This window comes from Thunnus thynnus, chromosome 5 (assembly GCF_963924715.1).
Source record: "Thunnus thynnus chromosome 5, fThuThy2.1, whole genome shotgun sequence".
Classification (NCBI taxonomy): Eukaryota; Metazoa; Chordata; class Actinopteri; order Scombriformes; family Scombridae; genus Thunnus; species Thunnus thynnus.
The window spans coordinates 2,668,658-2,676,969 of NC_089521.1; the positions used below are offsets into that span (position 1 = coordinate 2,668,658).

General features: G+C 39.0%; 1 long non-coding RNA gene across 1 annotated transcript; it reads left to right on the forward strand.

Moving 5' to 3' along the window:
* Positions 1-4,317: 4,317 nt before the first annotated feature.
* Positions 4,318-6,323, forward strand: LOC137183792 (uncharacterized). Its single transcript, XR_010928535.1, has 2 exons — positions 4,318-4,378; positions 6,207-6,323. It is a non-coding gene; the product is annotated as an uncharacterized lncRNA (long non-coding RNA).
* Positions 6,324-8,312: the final 1,989 nt, after the last annotated feature.

Below are 8,312 nucleotides of genomic sequence, written 5' to 3' on the forward strand. Positions count from 1 at the left end.
ACCTCCCTCTCTGTGATGTGTATGTAACCTGTTGCCTCCAAGTTCCCATTAAGTACAGTTCACACGGTAGACTATACTATGGATATAGTCGGTAAAAAGACAACCAGAAGGTATTTGGAACAAAAACAGCACTGTATTTGTGGGTGTTGGTGGGAGAGTGTTGTTTCAGGTACAGGTGAGAAAATTAAATATGATCCAGGATCCAGTTTGAGTAACAGATACAAGAGTTTAACCCATTAGACATCAAAACACTGCACAATGGTTTTAATGCTGTGAGACAGGATTTCACAACTCAGGAAATAATATACTCCTATGTCACTGGATTATAGAAAAAAAATTATAGAAATGTATCACTGGTTACATCAGAAGTTGAGCCTTGTACAAATTTGTTTCTAGACCCATGCTGTCTCATTTAAATGAATCAGGAGGCCATGTTTTTTTCATGCAGTGCAAATGTCTGTCTTAACACAGACTTATGCTGCTCATTATACAACCAGGCTACAGGCTTATCTGTCTCAGTTCTTCTTCCAATTCTCTCATGGTGATTTGAATTAACACATTTTTATCTGGGAAAATGTCCCTTGTGAGCACAGTATAAACTGACATTTTAACACATTCTGTATATTGCAAGCAAAGAAATTGCATGTAAAGGGTTTTCAACAACAACAACAACAACAACAACAACGACTAAGAAACCCTCCAACACACATTTCATTTCCCTGTTAAAAATGTTGCCACAAGCTTCTCAAGGAGCTTTGTCAAATCTGAAAAAATAACCCTGATGATACAAACAATAGTGACTAGAAACCCACTTTAAGCCTTGTGTTTTCTTTTATCTCAATATAAATAGTACTTGTTTTGTACAAGTGTTAGTAGCACAAACTAACCAGGAGCAGGTATCTCCTGCTGTTGAGGAGACTCATACAGTATACTGTAGCAATTTGCAGCCATCTAGTGGAGTTCCAGTGTCTCATCACTGTAGCATAGACAACTCTCTCTGTTAACTACACTTACCTATCCAGCTATTAGAGCAGGCTGAGGGCAGAGAAGGCAATGTTTTTGTGCAAACATTTGAGAGTGTATGCGTAGATTGAGAGACTTCTGGGAGGAAGAGAGAGAGAAAAATAAGAAGTAGAAATGACATGAAGGGTAGAAAATAAAAATACAAGTGCATTTTTATGTTTTAGTGAATTTACCATAAATCCCAGTTAGTGTTACTATTTTTAGCCATATTTCTAGCAGCATGTATCTAAGGAAGGCAATATTGGTTTGTCAGTTGTTCCACCACTGTGGTCCAGTCTGAAGTATCTCAACAGCTATTGGATGATTTGCCATGACATTTTGTATCAACATTCATGGTCCCCAGAGAATGAATCCTACTGACCTTGGTGATCGCCTGACTTTTTCTCCACCAGCATGTAAAAGCTTTCACTTATTCTGGGAAATATCCACCATGAGGTTAATATTTATGGTTTTGAGTGAAATGTCTCAACAACTATTGGATGAGTTGTCATGGAACTTGTTGCAGACATTCATGTTCAACTTATGATGAATTTCAATCACTGGTTATCTCACTGACTTTTCACCTAGGGCCATCATGTGGTTGAAATTTCAATTTGTCCAATACTTGTTTTTTGATTAAATACCTGCAAAGCCTCAGCTGTACCTCCTGTTTAGTGCAATTAGCAAATGTTAGCATACTTACATGCTAAACGAAGATGGGGATCATGGTGAACATTATACCTGCGTAACAATATTAAACGCACAATATGTAATTTCAGCCGCTAGGGGTCTCTCAATCAAAACAATAACAAAAGACGGAGTGTGATGACAGTGTGAAGTAGCAAGGGATCATGGGAGTTGTTGTCTTCGTCGTTAAATAACCAGCTTCACCGGGATAGGATTACTCCAGTGTTAATCATTCGGGATGTTTTTACTGGGAGCTGAATTACCCGCGGAGGTCTCCTCCTCTCCAGAACAAACGGACCCGGAGATTACAGGTAAAAACACTAAATAAAGCTGTTTCACCTAAAAAACCAGTGTTTCTCCAACGATGTACGGCGACCACCGGACGTCCGGTACGGGCTGCTAGCTGAGCTGCTGCTAACACTTATTCGGTTTACTTCTCTTATAACTTTAGATCCAGACGTTCGGCTGGTTTCTCCCAGGAGCTGAATTATCCGCAGAGGTCTCATCCTCTCCAAAAACAAACATACACACAGATTAAAATTGTTAAAAATACTAATTAAAGCTGTTTCACCTAAAAAAATCAATATTTCTCCGATGATGTTTGGTGACCACCAAACTTCCTGGAGGGGCTGTTAGCTGAGCTGCTGCTAACGTTAGCCCAGTTTATTTATCTGATAACTTAAGATCCTGACGTCCAATGACGAAATCCTTCTTCGGGCTAAAAGACATAGTTTAAAGCAACCTAAATTTATCATGAAAATGTGGCTTAAAACTGAATAAAAGTCAATTTGTAACAGTTTCTGTGGAAGAAGCACAACGCTGATGTATTATCTTGTATGTGTGTAAGTTACTCTTTGGTAGACGCCATTGTAGCGGACAAACACAGCGCCGCTGTATGCATCTTGTGCTGTTTACTCTTTAGTAGAGGAGGTATGACGCCATTGACAGGCGACCAAATGAAATGGTCCATCACTTTGATTAAATTACAGATTTGGTGTCTCTAAATGGACTTTTTTTTGCAAGATGCTTAGAAATACATAATAATAGAAAAACATGTTTAAAATATTCATTTTCTGTGGTATTAGTGTTGTTTACATAACTCAAGATGTTATCAAGGCTCAGCATTTTTCAAATCATCTCCTAACACAGCTAGTGGACTTCACACTGTGTCCACATACCAGTTCATTAGGACTGAACCCTGTGCTCTCCTGTGACACCTCCCACATCGCAAGCAACAACCAAGGAGGCCCTCTTCCCAATTCTGAGAAAGTGCAGTGCAATAGGAACACAACATAGACTTCAGGGTCTGATAAGAGTTCAAGGCCTCTGCGAGACTCAGGGTGGTATGCACTGGACACTTGTTTAATACTAAGCTATTTTACTACTGAGGAAAAGGTGAAAGACATGAAATCACTCCCCTTGTCAGTTTACACCAGTTTTGGGATGCCAAACATAGTCATGAATGTAGTCAAAGCTTTCTGTACTGGCTTGGTTTTAATAGAGCATAGGGGAAAAGTTGCTGGATAGCGAGTACTTTAGTACTTACTCCTAGCCATACTCTGTGGCAGTGGACCCACACAATCAAGTAGCAGATATTTAAATGACTTCTCAACCACTGGAATCAGGTACAAAGGAGCTGGCTTAATCTGCACACAGTCACCAGCACAAGCCCACTTGATGAACAGCAATCCATCCTTAAGGAAATGGCCACTTTAAACATCCTTGAGCTCATTTTCGGGACATAATCGCTAAAACAAGGATTTCAATTTGGGACTACAGCTTGTTCTTTAATGCACGTGTCTCTAGATAGTGATGGCAACAGAATGGAAAGAAATGTAGCCTGATCCTTTCTCTTAGAAATGCCCTCTGCCTTTGAGAGTGATATCTGAGAAGTCTTGATTTGTTCAGACACCTTTAACTGCTCTGACTTAACTTTAGTCACAGCACACAAAGAAAAAATGTTAAGGCGTTGTTTATTACACTCATCTGGCTCCTCAAAAACCTGTAAAGTTGAGCCCCTATTCCACATCTCTAGAACCAATTTACAATGCCTGGGATCAGTATTCCCAGGTCCCCGCCCCTGCCTGCCTCCCATTTGGCAACACACCTGACCCCAGTCTTTATCCCTGCAGGTGGTGGGTCCACAGGGTGGTGACTCCATGTTATTTCTTTTGGCTGTGCCCAATCAGGCTCCATGGGCCCAGCCACCAGACACTTGCCAGTGAACTCCCCTCCCAGGCCTCGCTCTGAGAGAGTGCCCCGGTCTCTCTCTTCCGGGCGAGGTTCTCACATGCCAGACATGCTGCTTCATTGAGGTCTATGAATTGTTCTTGGTCTGCACCCTCATTTGGGACCAGTTTCCCTTGGGAGACCCTACCAGAGGCTATTGCCCCCGACCACACAACTCCCAGGGTCACAGGGACACCCAAACCCCTACGATTATATCCAGGACTTGCAAAACAATGACTTTGTCCAACATGTGGACATTTTTTTAGCATACAGAATTTCTACCAAAGGGTTTGAGATTATCTTAAGGTAGATAAAATAATAAAATAATAATAATATATAAGTGATATGTAATATGATATATAAGTGGTATGTAATGTGCATATAGCATATCTTTTTAGGCTATATTCCACCTGGATGCCAGGGAATACCATGATGTACATGCTCCTTTTTACCACCAGAGGTCAGTGTTACATTATGAATGTTTCTATGTAGATTCTAACTCATTGTGTATATGACAAAATATGTAGACCAGTGTGTAGGCCTTCACTTATGTAAACTACATTTTTAAAGTACAGTGCAAGTATTGTCCTGTCTCCCAGACTGGTAACAAAAAGCAGCCTGGGAATTTGCTGTCAAGCGGCTTCAAATTGATACACCAAATTCAAACTTACACAACATGTTTGTCGATCAATTAATCATTAATTTAAAAAAATCACAATCTGTTAATTTTTATTATTTGTGTTAGGCTAATAAGACCACATAAGAGTGCAAAACATATTTATGCTTCAATTAAACTCCATTGTTCAGTGGCACTGGCTGGTTGTCATACATACCTGTCTCCAAGGTCCCTGCAACTTCCTCAAAACTTTCCCTGTCTGACTCAGCTTCATCTGTTTGTTAAAAATGCATAAAACAGACATCATTTGGACTGTCTGACATGAGCATCAAATTTTGTTGTATTCATTAAATTCATGATGCATAGTCCAACCTTTACATGGGCAAATACATATGTGGTGTATTATGCAACATACTCGCCAATCATTCTATTTATTGTAATGCAACGATAAATAACTTGAATGAAGTAGTCCAACCAGATCATATGAATGATGTGTTGTTCTCTAATTTACACAATAACATTCACAATTTACTGCACGCACCTCTAATTGGATCTGTGCTAGTTCCTGCTCCCTCCTCCATCCTTTCCCTTTCTTGTTCAGAGCCATGTTCACCTGTTTGTTTAGATTGTAGAGTAAGTATTTAACAAATCATTTTTATTGTTGGGCTGGCTGTCAAATATTATATGCCTTATAGGCTATAATGAAAAAAATAATTGAGTTGTCTAGAAGAAAATTATCAAATTTACATGTTTATTTTACCCATTCACAGTCGAAGTTGATGACCACACTTTAGTGTAAACTTCTCTATATGTTTGTGCACTGAGTCTGACTGGTTAAACCTTGGAAATGGTAAAACCTGCAGCAGGACTCATTTTGTTCTTTAATTAGTTCATTTAGCTAGTTCACAGCACATAGCATGTAAGCATGATAAAGCACCTGCTCCCTGCTCTCTCCACTGATGTTTCTACCTCTTTGCCACCGTCCTCATCATCACGTATAGACTGTTTCAATAAATCCTTTTTTTTTTGGCGCACCTTCTCTGCAACACCAGCCATGCGCTGTGAGTGCTAGATACTTTTAACAAGTGCTAAATATACTTTCAGTTTCAATTTTGATGGCAACTGCTAGCTGCTATTATGGATTGCACCAGCCATATCGCTGTAGCTAAGACGACCTATTGAATATCTGTATATAGGCTATATAATGCCAGGGTTGAACTGGCCCACCGGGAAAATTACTTCCCAATGGCCAGTCCGCACCTGCTGTCTCCCTTCATTGAATTTTCATCCCATATTGCAGATTGCAACCAACTGAATACCCCTCACCCCTCCCTTTAAAGCATGTAGGAGAACCTATAGTGGCTGCGAAACTCTCAACAAACATGAAAGGCCCTCTCTATAGCCAGTGTTTGGTTTGTCCATTCTGGGCTACTGTAGAACCAGCAGCGCAACATGGCAGGCTCCATGGAAGAGGACCCACTCCCTATGTAGATATAAAGGGCTCATTCTGAGCTAACAAAAACACAACGTTTTTTAGTTTCAGGTGATTATACACTAATGTAAACATGAATATTATATTCCATTTCTGCCAATAGATCACACAGGTCCTTTAAGCTCACATTTTGTCTTTTGTGTGTCATGTTGATGTTCTGTTTACCTGTTTCATTTTCAGTGCTCTTTGGAGAAGGTCCTTATGAGCCGACCCAGTTTTCTGTACTCCCCTGCACAGCTGTTTTGTATCCTAGTGCTTTTCCAGGCAAATAAATAAACTAATAAACTAGCACCATAAGTGCCCTATTGTCATGCTCTTTATATAATGCACTGCACCATGAAGTTTTTGCCATGGATTTACAGTATATTTTCACACTTAGTTTTAATATGATACAACCTCAAAGCCAGGCACACCACACATCCCAACATACCCATTCTGAATAACCATTCATGTTATTAAGATCCTCCAACCAGTCTTGAATATTTATGATCATGTATGCAGATCAAAGAAGGCCTAGATTATTTGAAATTCCACCCTAAAGCAAAATTTGGATATGGGTATGAAAGTGAGAAGCAGCGAAAATAAAACTGTATGTTCACCTGCACACCATTTAAGAATAAGGTGTATGGCTTGTCAAAAAATCTGCACTTAATCTCTGTGGTTTATGTTGTCTGAGCCTCAGTGCGCCTGCGTGCAATAAGCATGAAATATGAAAGACTGCAGCAGCACTTCTGAGGAATAATGGATGACATTCCAGCTCTTGACATGTGTGCGTGGGTGTGTGCATGAATCTAAGTGAAAGGCCCTGTTAATGTGTATATATATGTGCATCTATATAGTATGTTGAATTGTAAACAAAACTGTGCATGTAGGCCTAAATTTATACCTGTATGTGTGTGTTCCTACAGTACCTGCCTGGGCAATCATTATCCAAAGCGCTTTACAATGTTTTGTTGCACAACCTTCACGAACAATTTGGGATTCAGTATCTTGCCCAAGGTCACTTTGACATGCGGACAGGAGGAGTCGGGTATTGAACCTCTGTCTCCTGAGCCAGTGCCGCCTGTAGCCCTGTCACAGAGCGACCAATGCGGTTTATACCATGGATTTCTGACCCAGAAACAAGGATTACACAAGATCTGCACAGTCTGCGTTTGCTTACTCACAAACAGATATACCACAAAACATGTCATGTACTGTATATATGCATACATTTTACTTGACAAAACACATGATTACACTGGAAAAACAGAAAGCAGGGCAGTCCTCATCTGTCCCATTGCAATTATTTTACATTGCAATGTTTGGATTTGAATTGACTAAGAATACATTCACAAAGTGAAGTAATATTGACTATTAGTATACTTTTAAGTGCGCTCAAATACCACTACTGTAATATTGTATTGTATTTGTATTGTATTTAAGTCAATCCAAGAAATATACTCCATAATAGTATATGGAAATACATTTTAACTGTACACTTTTATGTATTGTTTTGTAATTTACATAAGAATACAATAACATACACTTCAGGTCGTATTGTTTATTAGTATACTTATTTCAAGCACAATGAAGTACTACCAGATGAATAACACATTTTAAAGTACTACAGTGAAACACAATTTTAATATATATTTCAGGCTCTTAAAATCAGCACCAAAAATAATGTCCTTTGAATATACTTATTGACATTTAAATGTATGTAGTTGAAAAATTATCCCTACCCTCATTCCTGGGAAAGGGGTCAATTATCTTGAACACCATGGACCCACTTGACTGACTTTATACAGACTAACCGTAAGGACAATAAATATATAGACATTATAGCAATGTAAATGCATCTACATATCTATAAGACTTTCCATGAATAAACAATAAAAAATAAGGAAACTGGATAGAAGAACTTGATTGAATTCAGCAGCTGCTGCAACTCTCTCTGATGCTAACTTCATTTGCTTCTGCATTATAAATCACAATGAGGCTTGAGGTAACACCAAGCCTCCCTTCCGCCCTTCATAATAATGCTATATATTTCAAATCTCAAAATGAAACTTTAGCTGTTGGACACAAATCCCAAACATGATGGCCTTCGGTGGTGGTCTCACTGTAATCACTCCTTAGGTTAATTATTGACATGTTTTTGGTTGATTTTATGAGGCCTTAAGATGTGTACACTGGACAACTACATAATGTGTTTTGTATTCTTTAATTATATAGTGTTACTGCATTTCATATATGCTCCCCATGAATGTACATTTATTTTCATACAAATAGAGTTTACATGGC